The sequence below is a fragment of the Microcebus murinus genome, chromosome 15 (assembly GCF_040939455.1).
Source record: "Microcebus murinus isolate Inina chromosome 15, M.murinus_Inina_mat1.0, whole genome shotgun sequence".
Taxonomy (NCBI): Eukaryota; Metazoa; Chordata; class Mammalia; order Primates; family Cheirogaleidae; genus Microcebus; species Microcebus murinus.
The window spans coordinates 27449996-27470421 of NC_134118.1; the positions used below are offsets into that span (position 1 = coordinate 27449996).

The window sequence follows — 20426 nt, forward strand, 5'->3', positions numbered from 1 at the left end:
GTCAATGGAAATTTGGCAAATGAAATGCCATTAAGGGAATGTGCTATTGTTGAGAACATAATATGACATGATATTATTACTATTTTGTGGTGTTGGGTTGAAGAATATAATCTTCTTCTGAGTATGCAGAACCTTAATTTTTATCTTTAGTTCCATTATGGCACTGTGCATAGTGAGAAAAATAAGACATTTGCTTAAAGTACATGTTTTTGGAAGTGCTGAAAATCTCATTTTAGGTAAGAGCAAATTTAACTTGGGCTAACTCTTTGCAATCTATTGACTCACATAGCCCCATAAAACTAATAATTTTGGTTTATCTAGGGATTTTAAATGTTATAAATCAAAGTATATCTTAAATTGATATGAAGACCTATAAATAGATTTGCTAAATACAAATTTTTCTGTAATTCAAATAATAGATCCACTACACGGAAAGACTTTCAACTGCTGGAAATTCAATCCTGTACTTTTGGATATGTCAATTTAGATTATGTAGATGAAAGAAATATATGAAAAGGGGAAGTGGATTTACAAGCTATACAAGCTATACAATATAGGAAGTGACAGAATAAAGAAAGATCTCTGGGCTTTATGGACTAGTAAGTGAAGTCTTTTAGTAAAATATAAATAGATGAATATTACTTTATTTGATTTCATTACTTTAAAAAAATCATCAGCTTTTCAGCTTGCACAACAGCACTATTTTATTTTACATGCTCTAATGAAATCATCACTGTGGTTTATTCCTTTGATATTTTGAAAATAAAAGTGGTTCAAGCAATATGGCTAAAGAAGCTGAATCTTACTATAAAGAGTCATAAAATAGAAACATATGTCTCCTAACCAAACATTGATAAAATGCTGCTTACTTTGCAGTATTGAGTTTTGGAAGTCTGCAAATTTATGATTCATGAGAGACACTAGAATAGCAAATTATAAACATTTACTTCACTTTGGAAGTTGGCAAATTTAGAATTTATATAAATTGCTAGCTTAGAATAGTAAATTATAATTGCTTACTTTACTGAGTTTATGCAACCTTAATTACATTTATATAATTAAATTATTATACAAAAATGGTGTTTTTATCTAAAGTACTGAAAATATGAAAATTTATATCTTTTCTTTATTTAAATATCTTATCTAAATGTAAAAATAAGGTATCTAAAAATACCTTATATAAAATATGAAAATACAATTCGATTTAATTCACCAAATATTATTATGAACCTTTATATCTAAGAAATGAATTAGTATGGCTGGGGAAAATAATATATAGTAATTCATGGTCTCATTACTCAAATGAATTATAATAGCTTAGATACTACTCCAAATTCAACATTTTTAAAAGAAAAATCTTTTATTTTGGAAAATGTGATAGAAGAAAAAACATAATCACAACTTCTCTGAATAGTTGTATAACCTAAGTTAATATCTTAATTTTTATGATCCTCAGTTTCTTCACCTGTGAAATGGGATAAATCACACCTCCCTGGGAAAGCATTGATGATGAAATGAGTTAAGCACACCGAATCATATGCTCTGTGATGTTTAGAGGGCTCTCCACGAAGTTAAAGAACTTTTACTATGTAAGCCTAATAAGGAATATATCATAGAAACTAAAATAGGTTGAAAACAAAAACAAAAATCACATCTCCAGGTTACAATAATTTAGCAGAAGTATGGCTAAGGGAAATAGGAAGTGCATGTGCTACAAATGATTTCTATTTTTGGCTCTATTTTTGTGCCTTCAGGTTTAATATTGATTGTAGTGCTGGAAGTTACTATTAAGTGTCATTTTATGCCTATCCTTCTGTGAAAGTGTGAAATCAGATTTCTTAAAATGTGACTGAAGCAGAATTGGGTGGTGCTAGGATTCAGGATTAAGGCCATGAAAAACATTTACTAACACTGGTTGTGTCCTCAAAGGTCTGACCAAGGTGCAGCATAGATTTGGAGGGATGCTATAAAATACACTATTCTACTTCATTTTTTAAAAGTATATTCTTTTTGGAGTAGTCCTTCCAGCTACTGCATCTACATTGTTTTCTGCATAAAAGTAAGGCATTTTCTTTGTCTGGCTATTGTCCCTTTCCTCATGCCCTTGGGACTAATTCTACATTGACTTTTTATGAGCCAGGAATGGAGCTTTCACAGACTCTAAAATGCTTCCATAGATAGCATGTGACAAGATGAGTCATCCATATATTTATTTAATTTTGTGTGATACTTGGTCTGAGAGAAAGCTACCTGATTATTAAAAAAATTATAAAGAAAGAAAAAAAAACATCTTTCAGCAACTTTAAAATTTTGTCTACATCCAGTCTCATCTAACTTTATTTTATCACCCCATAGAGACTGCAGCCAATACTTTCTCATCTCTTACCCCTCTGAGCTCCTCCTAATTTTCTGAGAATAGGCAGTGGAAGCATCACCTTGGCAACTTCTTTTGTCCACTTATGATGTAGCTAAAATGCCTTGTGCTCTAAGTGAGGGAAGAAAAAAGAAGATAGTGCTAAGTGGGTAGACTTTCCCTGTGAGAATCACCATTTACATATCTTTTGTAGCAAAATTGGGTGCTACAGATTTTAAAAAATAATTTAGGAAAAAGCATCCTGATATGTGAGAAGGGCTTTGAGATTTGAGATCCAGGGCTGAATAATGGCAACATGAGTTTTTAATGTCGATTCTAATTTAAGTATTCCACATGGATGGTGCTGATTTGTAGCAGTGATTTGTGAAGATGTGCTTCATTAAAATCCTGTTTCCCCTCTGCTTAAAATGGATTGCAAGTCAGGATGAAGGCACCAAATATGGCTAATTTCAGGAATGATCACATTGCTTGCTTCATGGGTTTGAAAGTGAGACACAATTTATGAATTGGTCTATTTTAAGCACATACATTTCTTTGCCATTGCTCTGAGCAAAATACGATGCCCTATTACTTGATGTCTTTTGTGGAGTGGCCTCAAAATAATTTGCTAAGTTGAAATGCAGATAATATTTATATGTATGCTTTCTAGGAAGTATGTGATTCTTTTTCATGAATTGAAATGTTTACTATCTCTTTCTTTTTCTTTTTTATTTCTTGTAAAGTTGGCATATTCTAGATCCTAAGCTAACTCAAAGCCAGGATGGAGACCTAAGGTGGGGATGGATGAGAATTACTGTCAAGTTCTTTCATATGTTGCTTCATTTCTTATTATGCAGATTTTTTTTTTTTTTTGCAAAAAGATATGATGGGCCTATAAGTTGATAAATCTAAGCTGATGGCACTAAGAAATGGAGCATCTGTCCCTCTTATTTTTAAGGATAATTTACTTCACTAATACATAATTTTATGCCTTGTTAAAAAGAGAGAAACTGTTGATTACTGAAGGTGAAATGAGAAGACAGGTTTCACTGGAGAAAAACAAACGTGTGTTCTTTAGAGAATTGATATTTACAGTGAATATGCATATGCATGTATGGTCAAGATAAAGCTTTGGGGAAAGCAGCCTCCTGAGGCAGTTTTCACAAACTGGAAAATACAAATACATGAATAAGTTGCCCGGCTCAGTTGGCAAGGTAGACAAGATTACAAGCACAGAACAGGCCTATGTGCATTTGCCAGCCAGATGGTGTGAGACAGTTTATTAGCACCATGTCCTTAGAGGATGTCTTCATTAGTCTTCTTAGTCATGATGACTATTAGTGTAGTATGGCTCTAGTGGAGCCATGGACAAAGACACCTATATTGGGAGAAAGCAAAGACAAAACATTCAAATAGCTAAAGGTCTAGTGACCAAATTTCCTAATAGCTCACAAGGACCTATGATCTTGTTTCTGCCATTGTGGAGTGTGAGTATGTGTGTGTGTGTGTGTGCGTGTGTGTGCATGTGTGTGTGTGTGTGTGTATGTGTGTGTTCATGTTTTCCCCATAACTCGTAAACCAACATAGAAGATGGCTACATGAAAGCTCTTTTTTATTTTTTTTCTTTTGCCACAAAGCTAAGGAAAAACCCTGTGGTACGCTCTTATGTGAGGGTACAGGATCACTCACAAAATATGTTTTTATTCCTATGTTCCCTTAGAGCTCCCAAGCTTCTGAGAATGTTCTCTTCTTTGGCAGGCTTAGTTTGTGCCTTTGAGCAAGGAAGAGCAATCAGTTTTATTTTTTATTAGGGACATTGTCAGAAGAGTTCTTGTTTTACAAACACCTTTTTGCTGTTACTTTAAAAAGTGCTTATTTATAAAAACAGTATTATTTCCCATAGCAAATTTAAGTAAAACCAATGAACAAGGGCTGCTAGAATAATTATATTTGTATGTTATTTTGAATCAGAAACATTCCTGTCTTGGGTAATTTAATATGTAAATAATATTTGTTAATCTCCAAATATTTATGTAGTTTAGCATTCTTAAATCATTCTGTACAAAATTTGCCAATAATAATTGGTTTGAACTTTGTCCAGCCATTTTTTGAGTTTTTTTTCCTTGAAAGTAACTTGAAAATTTTATATATAATTCTCTGAGGATTTAGGGACTTGTATGCTTTTTCTAAATGTTTAAAATGTTTATATCTTTTAACTTTGATTTTTTAGCCAATTTCTTGCAAGAATATATATATTTAATATATATACAGAGTCTAGTATATTATAGAATATAATAATATATATGATGAGATACTATTAAGTGCATTTCTTTGAAATTTAGAAAAGATAATAAAGAAGTATTTAATAGAAGTTTGTGGTGCCCTAAAGGAAAATGAAAAATGAGATTCTATGAATATGTTTAATCTATGACTCATCCATGTTTTCTAGTATAAATTGATGCTCCATTTTCTTCCTTAATCCTGCTCACCCTCATCTATGTAATAATGGAAATACAATAAAGATGTATAGCTAGATATTTAAATATTTGGAAACATAATAAAGATTTGTCTATCGACACATAAATAACCACCCTAAAATTTTAGTGGCTTCCATAAATTCACTTTTGTATTTGTTTATAATTTTGCAACCTGGGCAGTACTCAGCTAGGTGGTTCTTCTTCTGGTCTTGCCAGCTGTCACCCAGGTGACTGAAGTCAGTTGACAGGTTAGCTAAGGCCTGGGGTCAGTTCTGATGTAGGAATGGGTGGGAATCTGTCCTATTCTATGTGGTCTCAGGACCTGCTTTTCGTGTGACCCACCTGTGTGGTCTCTTCATCCAGGTAGCTGGAGTGCTTACCTAGACAGGGTTCCCCAAAGCACAAACGCAGAAGCTTCCAGGCCTTTTTAATCCTTAGATCCACAATTAGGAGAGTGTTGATTTAATTGCATTCCATTAATTAAAGTGAGCCACAGGACAGCCAGAATCAAGGGAATTAGATTACATAAAGGCATGAATACTAAGGTATAGTTTATTGTGAGCCACCAATGTAATAGGCTACCATACTGATATTAATATATTTTGTTTATGACATGTTATTTTTTCTTTAATAAATTTATAATATTAGGATTATGGAAAATAAAATAACCATGTCTTTAGACTATGTATGTTGTGAAATTTCATTTTACTTTGTTAATGGTCAAATTACTACTACTAAAAAGTATATAAATAGAAATAGAAAATTAAATAAAATTGGCCAAAAATAGATGACAGACTAATTATTTTATAATTGGATGTATATAAGTAGGAAAGCTTCTAGACTAGAAGATTCATTGAACTGTTTTATTCAATTATTCAATTAGAAGTTGTGAGAATTTTTAAGTTTATTCTCTGGTAATATTTTCTTAGGTATCTATTTTGTAATTAATGCTATTGAAAATAAGAAGAGATATCTAGAAAAATATATTACAATAATAAAAAATGCATGTATTTGTTAACATTGTAAGAATAGGGTTTCTATAAAAATACTCAAGCAATCTCTATAATTGTTGATTGCTTTATGTTAAAGAAACCTAATCATTGTGATCATCTGATTTCCATTTTAATATTTTTAATACATTTTTTTTTTTTTTTTTTTTTTTTTTTTGTTTTGTTTTTTTTTTTTTTGAGACAGAGTCTCACTTTGTTGCCCAGGCTAGAGTGAGTGCCGTGGCGTCAGCCTAGCTCACAGCAACCTCAAACTCCTGGGCTCGAGCGATCCTTCTGCCTCAGCCTCCCGGGTAGCTGGGACTACAGGCATGCGCCACCATGCCCGGCTAATTTTTTATATATATATCAGTTGGCCAATTAATTTCTTTGTATTTATAGTAGAGACGGGGTCTCACTCTTGCTCAGGCTGGTTTTGAACTCCTGACCTTGAGCAATCCGCCCGCCTCGGCCTCCCAAGAGCTAGGATTACAGGCGTGAGCCACAGCGCCCGGCCTGATTTCCATTTTAAACTTCCAGCTTTGCTGAAATCTTTTTTTCTTTAGTTCAGTGACTATTTCTCTATGTTTCTTAAAATATTGGTCTTCCAGAAATAGTATAACCATATTTTTTGGACAAAGGATACACAAGAAGAAAATATTTAGCATATGTAGTATACACAGTGCTAATATTAATATCATGGCATAATATCTACTTCACAGTATAATAAGAAGTAAATACATAATTCAATAGGAACATAGAAGAAAAATACCAACAAGCAATTTACAGAGGAAGAAATGTATAAAAATATCCTCAACCTCCTCAAAAAATGCAAATAAAGTAACAATGGCATACAATTTACCATCCGTCAGATTGGCAAAGCGTTTTAAGAAAGTAGGCCCATATATTTTTGGTGGAATTGTAAATGTGATTTCTAAAAATCAATATAGGATTCTATACCCAGAAATATATAAAAAACATTTTTAAATAAGTAGGGTAAAATAGTTATGTGTAATCTGTTAAACCAGCTCTTGAGTTTTTAATTTGTTACAGTTTTTCTAGAAGTTTTATGTAGTTCTTTTTCAAACCCTTAGATTATTTCTTATGGTTTCCTGTAAACTGATATCATTTTAAATTTTGCCTTTAATTTCTTTGAACACAGTAAGCACAGTTGTTTGTATAATCTGTTTCTTTGAATTCTCACCTCCAAGACTTTGTGTTCTTTGTTTCTTTTATCTTTTGCTCATGGTTTCTTATTTCCTAATGTACCTGACTCTGGTTTGTTTTTTTCTTCGAGATATCTGTCGTTGTTGTTGTTGTTGTAATTATTATTAGAAAATTATTTATTTTCATTCTTTGATTCCTAGAATGAAAGCAGCCTTTTTTCAAAGAAGAATTTTGATCGTCCTCTATCTAGCACCTGTAACACTACTTGCAGGAAATACTTTCAACTAAATACATGGCCAGAAGTTCAGTCATCCAGTTGATATGAATTTGTGTCTAAATCTAAGTGAGAAACTGTGTGCAGTGGTGTATTCTATGCTTACGTAACTTTCCCTGTAGGCTCCTATACTCATATGTGTCTAGAGGGAGGTAGATTCATTTAAGGAAAAAGGGGTTCATTTCAGTCTTAGTGCATGGTTTTTGGGGCCTTCTATCTCAGGGTGGGGCATGCTCTGGGATTTACTTCTCTTCCCTCATTCCCTGTAAATATATCAAAACAAAAGTGTGAATTCATTCAATTTGGCAAATGCCCTCAGGACCAAATGAAGCTCAGGGTTCCAATTAATCATCAGAATTCCAGTTATCATTTAGACTTTGACTTAGGTATTATTTATCTATTATTATAACAATGCTATGTAACAAACAACCAGACAAACAAACTTCAGTGCTATACAACAAGCATATATGGCTCATGTGTCTGGGGTGGTCAACAGGGCAGCTCTGACGATCTTGGTAGGGCTTGTGTAGCCGGTGGGTGTCAGCTGTCAGTTGAGGACGGCTTCAGCTGGCAAGACTGCTATTTGGCTCAGCTCCCCATGGCTCCTCTCTTCTCCCTGGGACTGTACTGTGCTAGCCTGGGTTCCATGGTGATCACGGAGGATGTGAGTGAGCATACCCAATCATGCAAGCACATTTCAAACTACTGTTTGCAACATGTCTGCCAACATCCCATTGGCCAGAAGCAAGCCATGTGGTGAAACCGGAGCTAGAATGCAAGGTCACTGCATGGCAAAGGATGTGCATACAATCTGGGTTGAAGAATGGAGGTCTTTTTTTCAATTTAATATGGCTCAGTAATTTCTTACTATCTTCTCAGTTCTGTGGTACAAAATAAGAAGTTTATTGTTTATATTTACTTAATATTTTTTTGCTATAGATAATTCAAATAGAATAGTGTAAGAGAAGAAAGGCTCTTTTCATTGATTTACTTTTTATTTTAAAATGTCTATAATTAGTGATCTATTTTAATATTTTGAGTCAGATGTCCTCACATATAATGCACACATATTACCATTACAAATGGGTGAGTTGGTTGTAGCAAACATTAATATAGTCTGGGGTGGTATTTGTTTTGTTCTTATAATTAAAGAGTTTATTTTTTCATGCATATATATATATATATATGTAATATATAGATTTGTACAATGAAGAAAATATACATTTTACCTAACCAAAACCATTTAGGAGCTACCACTGTCTATAGATTTTTTTAAAAAAATAATAGTACAATAGTGCCATTCATACTATGCATAACCTATTATTACTTCTCTTCAAAGCATAACAAGGAAAATATTTTTATGTCTGCAAATAATCCTCTACTGTACACTTTTCAGTGATTACATGGTATTTCACTTTATTATTTACCCTAATTTATTCAACCAAATACCTATTTTTAGGAAGTTTGACTCTAATTTTTCAATATTCTAAACAATGTAGCAAAAATATTCAGGTAGATTTTTATGTTCTCTGTATTATTTCCCGAGGAGAAATCACCTGAATTAAAGTGAATCAATTAAAGTTTATGCCCATTTTCAAGGATGTGAGGCATATTTATTTATTTTTTCCTCCATAAAGGTTGTTTAACTGTTACATATGCTGGAAATGGACAAAGAACTGCTTGAATGAGAAGACAGCACATTTACTCAGAGCCTGCTATAGCAAGAGGAGCAGCCACCCTCACTTGCTTTTGGCAGACTCACAGGCAGTTAAAGGAGTGGAAAAGCTTTATAGTGAAAGTAAGGGATGGCATCAGGCATGCCATGATAGGAGGGTATTGGCATGGGCGAGTTGGGGGTAGGCTAACTAGAAGTGGTGCATCGTGTCTGGAGATCATATTCAGCTGTCTCTAATTGGTCCTGGCTAAGAGCAGGGGTGAAAAAGAAATAGAGAATTTGGCAGTTGTTGATAAAGTCCTGACTCTTCTGGGCCTATTGCTACAGAGGTTTGGTTTTCTGGGCTGTTTGCTGCAGAAGTGTGGTTTGGCTTCATGGATTTCTTACGGTGAACAGAATTCTACTGCTGTATATTGTTTGGCCATTTCTCACCTATATATGCAGTCTCCACACTGAAAGAAGCATATAAGAACTAAATGCTTACTTTGCAGCTTATTTCAAAAAAATTACTTTTAAAATGAAATATTTATGGAAGGTTCTTAGCAAAATAATTGATCCAGAGCAAGCTCTCAGAAAATATCAACTATTTTTTATGTTTACCTTTCTAAAATAGTGTATTTGACATATTATCCTTTATCAAAATTCAGTGATGCTTAATTCCCTACAAGGTGATTTGAAAGTCTTCAGATGATATTCAAAGGCCTTTATATCTGTTTCTAATGTACACTTAAAAGTTTATTCATCAAGTCAACTCATACATTATAACTTACTTCTAACGTCTGCACAAGTCACTGTATTTCAGAAAAACTTTGTTCCTGACTTTGTTTACATAATTTTTTTCCTCTTCCAGAATTTCTTCTTCCTTTTTAAGCATGTGAATTCTACCATTCTTCAAAACTCACTTCTATCTTCTATGTGGAAACCACCTTGAATCAGGCTTTCTCTTCTGAACTTTTATTGTACTTGTTATCACTAGTATATAGTAATTGTTTTCCTGTTTGTCTTATTTGATCAGTTCAATTATATGCAGATGCAAGTATTTCTCACACATTTTTAAATCTTCTTTATTGTCTAATATAATATCCTGTATTATTATAATAGGTAGTCAATGTGCATTTCTCTATCAATCAACATTTTCCTATGAAACCAAGAATCTAGGACACTGATAAAGTTTTTACCAGAGAAAATTGCTTAACTTCAGGGTTTTAGTGTTTCCATTTTTGAAAAGGAGATAATGCTTCAAGTTTCCTTTCAGAGAGATGAAACTAATGAGAACACTTAAAGTTTATCTGTTTCTAGATGAGGCATTCTGTAGTGAATAATAATGCTGGTAAGGAAACATGAATAAACATTGGAAAAGGATAATGCTTTGTCATAGGATAAATAATTATGACCTAAAATCAGCAGTTTCTGTGTTACTAACTGCATATTTCCTATAAGATATCAAATGAGGAAGAAGTCATGGATTTTTGCCTGTCAAAAAATGACTTTCTTTTCTAGATTTTGACTAGCTCAAAGGGCAGAGCACAAATGCCTTTATTACTTCTCTTTTTGGTTTTCATATGTTAAAAAAACCTACAGATGCATGGTTATATTATTGGCATTGGATTTATCTATTCGATATGAATTCTACTTTCTTGATGCACTGAAAAATTCATAAAAATACAATAAAACATTTCTTTTCCAGAATGGAGTGCAGCAGTTGGGAAGAGGAGGTATAAATTTTTAGTTCATATTGTGTATACTTACAGTAGGAGCCAGAAACACACAGCAGGGTGAGAAATTTTAAAAGCAAAGTTTACCACTAGGAAGCTCTGGGTTGTCAGTAACAACCCAATGAGATATCTTATAGGAAGAAATAAGAGCAACAAAGCATCTCAAACAAAGGAACAAAACAACACTTTAAATATTCATTATAACAAGTTAATTTGAGAAAATGCCAGTGTGTTTTCTTATAAATATTAATTAAAAATACATATTAAGTAAAATAAAACTTTTGATTAGATGCAAGATCAATAAATATAGTTATAGTTCTTGATAACAAAAATACTTTGTAAAACATTCTTAATGTTTAATGCTATTATATTTTTAATCAATATTAATTTTTTTAAATTAATTAGAGAATATATACATTTTTCACTTATGGTTTTTATTTGTGAAAACTAATATAGTCCACACCAAAAACCTCAATCGCTTTCTTTTTTTCCTATTTTTTTAAATTTAAAAAACAATGCCAACACTTAATACTGATTGATAGTTATTATTTCTATAAACCAATATTATGCATACAAAAAACTAAGAGTTTTTAGAAAAGGAGATAAAATGCTGCTTATTTATTATTGCTTTTAAAATTTGAAAACTGATGCTTAACTTATAGCTCAAAGATCAAGGTGAAACTAAATTCATATATTATTTTTTTGAACATGTTAACAGAATGCATTGAGACGTTTAGCCTGGGATAAACAGGTTGTCTGTTGCCTGCCTTGCAGGTATTTGTTTATTAATATTATACGTAGCAGCAGAGTTCACTTTGCACCCCTTAAAAATCCTTCCAAATGAATAATCCATGATATAGAGTCAGGATGAACATGGAATTTATCAGGTAAAGTAGGATACATTTTTGGAGAAAAGGAACACTAACCAGATTTGACAGGGTGCTAACTGGTGTGAATATAGAACATTCTAGGCCACTCAGAATATGTGGTCACTCTATAAAAAATGCACATTCAATCTTTTTCTGAATCCCTAACTAGCCAGTTTTCAAAAGGATCTCAATCTTGGTTATATATACATATATACATTCTAGTAAAATTCTAGATAAGGACCCTTTTAAATTCACAAATATCATCTAAAATCTCTGATTGGAAAATGCCCTACATAGTTTTCATAGGGTACATTTATACTGATTTTGTTGAAGGCCTCTACAAATATGTATCACATTTAATATTAAATGTCATGACACAAACTTCTTTTAAAACAGCTATTTTACATGTTTTGAAGTAATGTGTTGCTATAAACACAGTTTCTCTGGCTAGACTGCTTCTAAAGAATGCAAAAGTACCATTTGAACTTTTAAGTATAGTATCTGAATGTAATAGTTCAAAAAGGCTGGAAAATTTAAACACAAGGTCTCTTTTCTTTTTGTTGAGGTTGAGAGAAATGATAAGGGGAAAGCCCTATTCCACAGAGCTAAATAGTACAATGTCTGCAGAGGGCAAATTGAGCTTCTTAAGTCTAGATTAACTTATATATTTTTCATATTTAGACTATTTCAATAGAAATATTTCTAAGTGAATTCAAGTTCTAGGGGGAAAATTTTATCTTAAGGTATTGAAACAAATTTCAAAGATGAATCTGTCATTCATGTAAGCATGCTTAGTTTTATTATGCTTCATTTTTTGTGCTTCACGGATACTGTATTATTTACAAATTGGAGGTTTGTGGCAACCCTTCATTCAACAGATCTCTTGGTGTCATTTTTCTAACATCATGTGCTCACTTTGTGTCTCTGTGCCATATTTTTGTAGTTCTCACAATATTTCAAACTTTTTAGTTATTATTATATCTGTTAGGGTGATCTATGATCAGTGATCTTTGATGTTACTATTGTCATTGTTTTGAGGCACCATGAACTGTGCCCAAGTCAGGCAGTGAACTTAATTGATAAGTGTTCTTTGTGTTCTGGTTGCTCCACTGACTGGCCATTCCCTGGTCTCTCTTCCTCTTGTTGGCCCTCCCTATTATCTGAGACACAACAGTGCTGATATTAGGCCAGTTAATAACTCTACAATGGCCTGTAAGTATTCAAAAAGGAACAGTTTTGCATCTCTCACTTTAAATCACAAGCTCGAAATGATTAAGCTTAGTGAGGAAGGCATATTGAAAGCTGAGATAGGCCAAAAGCTAGGCCTCTTCTGCCAAACATTTAGCTAAGTTGGGAATGCAAAGGAAAAGTTCTTTAAGGAAATTAAAAGTGCTACTCCAATGAGCACATGAATGATAAGAAAGTGAAACAACACTATTGATGATATGGAGATAGTTTTAGTGGTTGGGATAAAAGATCAAACTAGCCACAACATTCTCTTAAGCCAAAGCCTAATGAAGAGTAAGAACTTAACTCTCTTCAATTCTATGAAGGCTGAGAGAGGTGAGGAAGCTACAGAAGAAAATTTGGAAACTAGCAGAGAATGGTTAATGATGTTTTTGGTATTTTCTTTTATTTAAAAATATTAAGAGGAGTTCCTGGCCCTTCCCAGCTCAGTCTTGCCAACTCCTATAAAAAATGTTAAGGCCGTACAAATGTTTTTGTTACTTGGATGCCTTGTATAATGCTTAAGTCAGGGGCTTTGGTGTGCTTGTTACCAGAATAGTGCTCATTGTACCCAATAGATAAGCTTTTATCCCACCCCTCCCCTCCCAACCTTCTCCCTTCTTGGTTTCCAATGTCTTTTATATCTCTTTGTGGTACCCATCATTTAGCTGTCACTTATTAGTGTAGACCATATGGTTTTCCATTCCTCACATACTTCACTAAGGATAATGGTCTCCTGTTCCAGCCAAGTTGCTGTAAACAACAGTATTTCATTCTTTCTTATGGCTGAGTTTTACTCCATGGTATATGTATACCACATTTTCTTTATTCATTCATGAATTGATGGGCACTTAGGCTGGTTCCACATCTTTGCAATTGTGAACCGTGCTGCAATAAACAATCAAGTTCAGGTGTCTTTTTGATAAAATGACTTGTTTACCTTTAGGTAAATACCCAGTAGTGGGATTGCTGGATCAAATGGTAGATTTACATTTGTTTCTTTTTTTTTTTTTTTTTTTTGAGACAGAGTCTCACTTTGTTGCCCAGGCTAGAGTGAGTACCGTGGCGTCAGCCTAGCTCACAGCAACCTCAAACTCCTGGGCTCAAGCGATCCTTCTGCCTCAGCCTCCCGAGTAGCTGGGACTATAGGCATGCGCCACCATGCCCGGCTAATTTTATATATATATATCAGTTGGCCAATTAATTTCTTTCTATTTATAGTAGAGACGGGGTCTCGCTCTTGCTCAGGCTGGTTTTGAACTCCTGACCTTGAGCAATCCGCCCGCCTCGGCCTCCCAGAGAGCTAGGATTACAGGCGTGAGCCACCGCGCCCGGCCTACATTTGTTTCTTTAAGGAATATCCATACTTTTTTCCATATGAGTTGTACTAATTTGCAGTCCCATCAACAGTGTATAAGCACTCCTTTCTCTCTGCATCCATGCCAGCATCTATTGTTTTTTGACTTTTTAATAATGGCCATTCTGATTAGGAGAAGGTGGTAACTGATTGTAGTTTTAATTTGCATTTCCCTGAGGATAAGTGATGTTGAGAATTTTTTCATGTTTGTAGGCCTTTTCTCTATCTTCTTTTGAAAAACTTCTGTTCATGTCTTTTGCCTACTTGTTCTTGGGATTCTTTGGTTTTTTTCTTGCTAATTTGTTTGGATTCTTTGTAGATTCTGGGTAATAGTCCTTTGTCAGATATATAGTTTGCAAATATTTTCTTCCATTCTGTAGTTTGTCTATTAACTCTATTGATTATTTCCTTTGCTGTGCAGAAGCTTTTTAATTTAATTAAGTCCCATTTATTTATTTTTACTGTTGTTATAATTGCCTTTGGGGTCTTAGTCATAAATTCTTTGCCTAGGCTGATGTCTAGAAGAGTTTTTCCTATGTTTTCTTCTAGAATTTTTATGTTTTCATGCCTTACATTTAAGTCTTTTATCCAATTTGCATTATTTTTTATATATGATGAAAGATAGAGGTTCCATTTCATCCCTTTGCATGTGGCTATCCAATCTTTCCAATTTTTCCAGCACCATTCATTGAATAGGGCTTCCTTTTCCCATTTCTATTGGAAATGCCATCTAAGACTTTCATGGCTAGAAAGAAGGCAATGCCTGGCTTCAAAGATTCAAAAGACATGCTGATTCTTTAACTAGAGCTAATGCAGATAGTGACTTTAAGTTGAAGCCACTGCTCATTTACCATTCCAAAAATCCTAGAGCCCTTAAGAATTCTGTTAAATCTACTCTACCTGCGCTCTATAAATGGAACAACCAAGCCTAGATTATAGCGCATCTCTTTACAGCATTGTTTACTGTTTTAAGCCCAATATTGAGATATACTCTTCAGAAAAATAATTCTTTTCAAAATATCACAGCTCATTGACAATGATTCTAGTCACCCAGGAGCTCTGGTGAGATGTACAAGGATATATGCAAGAGATTAATGTTTTCATAACTGCTAAGACAACATTCATTCTGAAGCCCATGGGTCAAAGAGTAATTTTGACTTTTAAATCTTATTATATCTACCATAGTTAGAGAGTCCTCTGATGGATCTGAGCAAAGTAAATTGAAACCTTCTGGAAAGGATTTACCATCCCAGATGCCATTAAGAACATATGTGGCTCATGGGAGGAGGTCAAAATACCAACATTAACAGGAGTTTAGAAAAAACTGATTCCAACTCTCATGGATGACTTTGAAAGGTTCAAGACTTCAGTGCAGGAAGTAACTGCAAATGTTATGGAAATAGTAAGAGAACTAGAGTTAGATGTGGATCCTGTAGATTTGACTGAATTGCTGCAAGCTCATGATAAACTTAAACAGATGAGGAGTAGTTTCTTATAGATAAGTAAAGAAAGTGGCTTCTTGAGATTGAGTATACTCCTCTGAAGATGCTATGAATTGTTGAAATGACAACAAAGGATTTAGAATATTCCATAAACGTATTTGATAAAGTGATGGCGGGGTTTGAGGGGATTAACTCAAATTTTGAAAGGAATTCTACTACAGGTAAAATACTATCAAATAGCACAGCATGCTATAGAGAAATCTTTTGTGAAAGGAAGAGTCAATGAATGCAGAAAACTTCACTGTTGTCTTATTTGAAGAAATTGCCACAGCCACCATAATGTTCAAAAATCACCACTCTGATCAGTCAGCAGCTCTCAGTATTGGGGCAAGACCTTCCACCAGCAAAAAAGATTATGACTTACTAGAGGCTCAGATGATTGCTAGTATTTTTTTTAGCCAATAAAGTATTTCTTTTACTAAGACATGTACATATTTTAGGCATGTGCTATTACATACTTGATAGACTACACTATAGTACAAACATAACTTTTACATGTAATAGGAAACAAAAAAATTGTGTGACTCTCTTTATTGAAATATTCACTTTATTGCAGTGGCCTGGAATGGATTCTGCAATATCTCCAAGATATGCCTGTATTTGGGAAAACATGATAAATCAAAGAAATGATAAAAGGCAAAGATGATCAAAGTGGGGAAATTTAAGATTCAGAAGCAAAGTACCCAAATAATATGATGACTTATAAAAGAAGTAATTTTAAAAATAATTTGTGAACAAATAGTAATAACGACATTGTGAGAGGGAACCAACAAGTTTCTGATATGAATAACTTATGATAGCTTCTCTTTGTCTTTTGTATGTATATTTAACTCATAACTTCGTGTACTTTTGTAGATGTAGACTGTACAATAGTCTTGTATTATGACCTACAAACCAAATGACTGTAGGAGAGCAAAACGATAGGTTAGTTGGATAAATGTTTAAGTGATCTAACAACTATTGTCAAAGAATATTGATTAATAAATTGATGTCATTTTGAAGATTATCCTCTAGCAGTATATAACTTGCCTCTTCAACATTTTTGTTAGTGATAGTATGGGGAAATTATTTTTATACATTTATCAAATCAGAATGTGATGCATGTATGAAAAGCATAATAATACATGGTTTAGGAGAAACAAAGAGGAACATCTTCAAGGGTGTAAGTAATAAAAATCTGTTTCATTTTTGATTAATAACCACTATTAGAAAGTTATTATTTATATTGAGTGGAAATGTGTCTCCCTGTAACTTTTAGTTATTTTTCCTGGTTCTATTACTTGGTGACTGTAAAGAATGTTGGACCTTTTTCTAAATGAAAGCCATACAATTATTGGAAAATCATCATGATTATTCCCATTTTGTTCTGAAAAACATCCTTATTTTTTCAATTATTTATCAAATGACATGGTTCTGCATTTTTACGCAATATTTTTATTACCTATTGGTCATAAACTATTTTATACACTTCATTATAGGACTACAAATAAAATAAGAAAATTATCTGATAAAAGAAGAATAGTGTGTGATTATAATCTCCCTCATTGCGGTACTATTTTCTATTAATATAGCTTGAGACCACATAGAAAACTGTTCTCCAATGAGACCAATATCTATTAAATTCTCCAGTACATCTCTTAACATATTTATTCTAAATCACTATTTCTGTAACCTAAACTCAGATTAAAGTGCCAGTTCTCAGCTAAATCCTTATATTATAATTTTACATTTTATTTAACAATCTAGTGTAAATGTTTAAGAAAATATGAATAGTTTAGATAAAAAAGACCCATACTTTAATTTTAAAAGCTTATAATTTGTTTGTGGAAAAACCACAATATAGGCAGAATGTAACACAGAAACAAAGCTAAAATCATTTGGATTTGCAAATTGATTTGTATGCTAAATTACTTAATTTAGCTGAGACAAAAATACTTATTCTACAAATGAGAAAATTGAGATGCAAAGAGGATAAACAGCTTGACCATCTTTATGTCAATAGTAAGTGGAAGGCCTGAGAATCAAAAAGTGGGTTATTTACTGACCTCCATTCTATAAACCGTTTGCAAAAATATTTTGTTTCCTCAATTTTATCCATCTTTATGAAAAATGTTAAGGTCAAATTTTATTATTATATTTTCATTAATTTTAGAAAGTATACAATGTTGTGGAATATTGTAAATCATCAGATAATGTAAAGTTATGAGTTTCACATAGCATGATATTCAGAACAGATTCTTCTGGTAGGAATTAACAAAAATATACTGCCATCATGGTTATGGACATCTGTATTCATTAACTTCAGATTAATTTTTATGGAAAACAAAAATACTATAACAAAGCTGACATGTTGTTTAATTTATTTTCATTTCTAAGCTTGATGGTATTATACAAAAACTGCGATGCATCTTATATGGCTAGGAGATTTTTACCAATAAATTTGTAGAATACCAAGAAAGCTAAAGGAGCATGTTTTATTTACCCATCCTGAAAATGTAGCAATCATGTGGAATTTTTTATGAAAAGTTTTGGTTTAAAAAGGCTAGAACGTTATCAAAACTTGGATTCTCTCAACAGAAAAAGCCTTGTCTTGGAGCATTCTACAGAATTGCTTGTCACGTTGCTGTGAGAAAGAATCCATACACATTGGGAAGCTCTCGTTGAAGCCATATGCCATGGAAATGTCAAGATGGTCTGTGAGGAAGCAAACTGAATCAATGCCTTTATCATAGGACATCACTTACTCCGGAATCACTGATATTTCTTTTAATATTTTGAAGCAGATCACTGAGGAATTGGCAGCTGTTATTTCCCTTCCTCACATAACTAGATGAATTTGCTGTTGTTCTTTCAGTACAACCAGCTCTTATGTGCATGCAGCAAACATCAACAACGAATTCTTATTCTATGAGCCCTTTTTCCAAGCTGTTAAGGCCATCGGTATCTTCAGATGGTGAAAAATTTTTATGCCAAGCCACACTCAACTGGAAAAAAATCTTGTTACTCTGCATAGAGAGAACACCTGCAGTTTTTGGCAACATATCTGAATATGCCATTTTAGGGAACAAAGAAGTTCAACAGGCATCATTGTGACTCATTGGTTTCTATATCTGTGAAGATTTGCATCAGAGACTTTGCCAGCCATACCCAAAAAATATTTTCCACTGTCCTTTTCTACTGTGCTTTTCCATAAAATCTCTTCCCCTGAGAGAAAGTTGTCAATTTCATCAGGGACAGAGTTTTGAATAATTAACTTTTAAAAAGGTATATTTTTTAGTCAAGGAATGCAATAAAATTTGAAGAACATTTTTACCACATCAGTGGACATTGGCTTTTAGAGGATGCATCTTAAAAAGACTGATTAGGTTTTAGACATTTCTTTAAGATGAAATAATTGCCTTTTTAAATAAGCTAAGGGTATGTTTGTCTACACACACAAAAAAACCCACAGTGCCTTATTCACATAGGAGTTTATATTTTCCTGTTACATAAAAGGATTCCAGGTCTATAGGCAATCCAGGGGAGAGGTATGGTTTCTCTGTTGGGGATCTTGGCTTCTGTTTTTCTGCTTTAAAACCATAGCCCATGGTTTCTATCCTGAAAAGTTAACTTATGAGCCAAGATGGTTTTTTGTGTCTGAGTTGCATCCTCTTAGAAGAATGGGAGACAAATGAGGAATAAAAAAAGAAGAAAAAGAAAAGAAAAAAAAAATTTTCAGCTATTTTTAAGTAGCTTTCATGCAAGTCTCATAAAACTTATATCCTTATATGTCATTGGCCAGAACTTAGTTATATGACCATATCCAGACATAAAGAAGATTGGAAAATCTAACCTGAATTATATGAAATAATGTGTCTAGAAAAATAATTAGGTGTCTGTTACTAAGAATAAAAGGAGGAAATAGAAGTTGGGTTAAACAACTGGCGGTGTCTACCACATTGGCTCAGAACAATTTAGTTGGATATATTTCTTCTTAACTTGGCTTACTTGATGTCTATTCTTGTGATATGAATATGGTAATATTTTTCATTCAACGTTCTGCAGTCTTTGTTTTGATTAGTAGAAAGAAAAAGTATAAACAGCTCCAGCTATTTGTGGGGCCCTCTGCAGTATGAAAATATGGGGGTCCTTACTCTGAAAGCAAGAAAAAAGGCTTTCTTGACTTCTTTTGCAGTCTCTCTTGACCTGTTATGTTGTGTTTTTTTATTTGCTATTTAATGCTATATTCCCTTAGCATGATGTTCCTGGGGAAGTACAGAAATGCATGTTTCTGCTTTGTAACTCCATGTAACCCTCTCAGAGCCCACACTCCAGCCCCTTTTGGGTTCACTTCTAGTGGCTGAAGTTGCTGGTTCAGTGTGGGAGTGAGAGGCTGAGAATTTGTCTATCCTAGGAGGGTGAGGAGATGGCAGTTTGCAGGATCATCCATGAACTAAGGCTCTAATCCCTTGGTACTTGCTCTATTGTCCCATACGTCTTCACTAACAAAAGAAAAATTCAAAGATAAAATTAAGAATTTCAAGATGTCAACCATAGAAAATAAACCCATAAGTGCCATAGGTGGGGCCTCCATCTCTGCATGGAACCATGAGTGACTATGCTAGTCACAAGCCTTAAAGCCAGCCCTGGGTATGAGTTCTTCTACCCAATCTATTACTCTAAATGAACATGTTGAAAATTGATAACACTAATAACATTTTAGCTTGGATTTCCCAGAGACAGACTTTGCCATGAATGTTCCTGTGAAAGTGAGTCATTAGGAAGTCTTCCCAGAAAAGCATGGGAGGAGAATAGAGAAGTGGGGTGGGAAGTAAAGGAACCCAA

General features: G+C 33.5%; 1 protein-coding gene and 1 long non-coding RNA gene across 7 annotated transcripts in view; both read left to right on the top strand.

The window, feature by feature from the left end:
• The window catches only part of MARCHF1 (membrane associated ring-CH-type finger 1), a 726479-nt gene that overhangs the window by 250737 nt on the left and 455316 nt on the right, over positions 1–20426 (top strand). The gene's annotated exons all lie outside the window — the stretch shown is intronic.
• The window catches only part of LOC142876344 (uncharacterized), a 42778-nt gene that overhangs the window by 6720 nt on the left and 15632 nt on the right, over positions 1–20426 (top strand). The window contains exon 3 of one of the 2 annotated variants that reach the window (XR_012923233.1): positions 1457–1589. This is a non-coding gene — a long non-coding RNA (uncharacterized LOC142876344). Of the gene's footprint in view, positions 1–1456; positions 4507–20426 lie in introns of those variants that run through there. The other variant, XR_012923232.1, reaches the window with a different exon arrangement.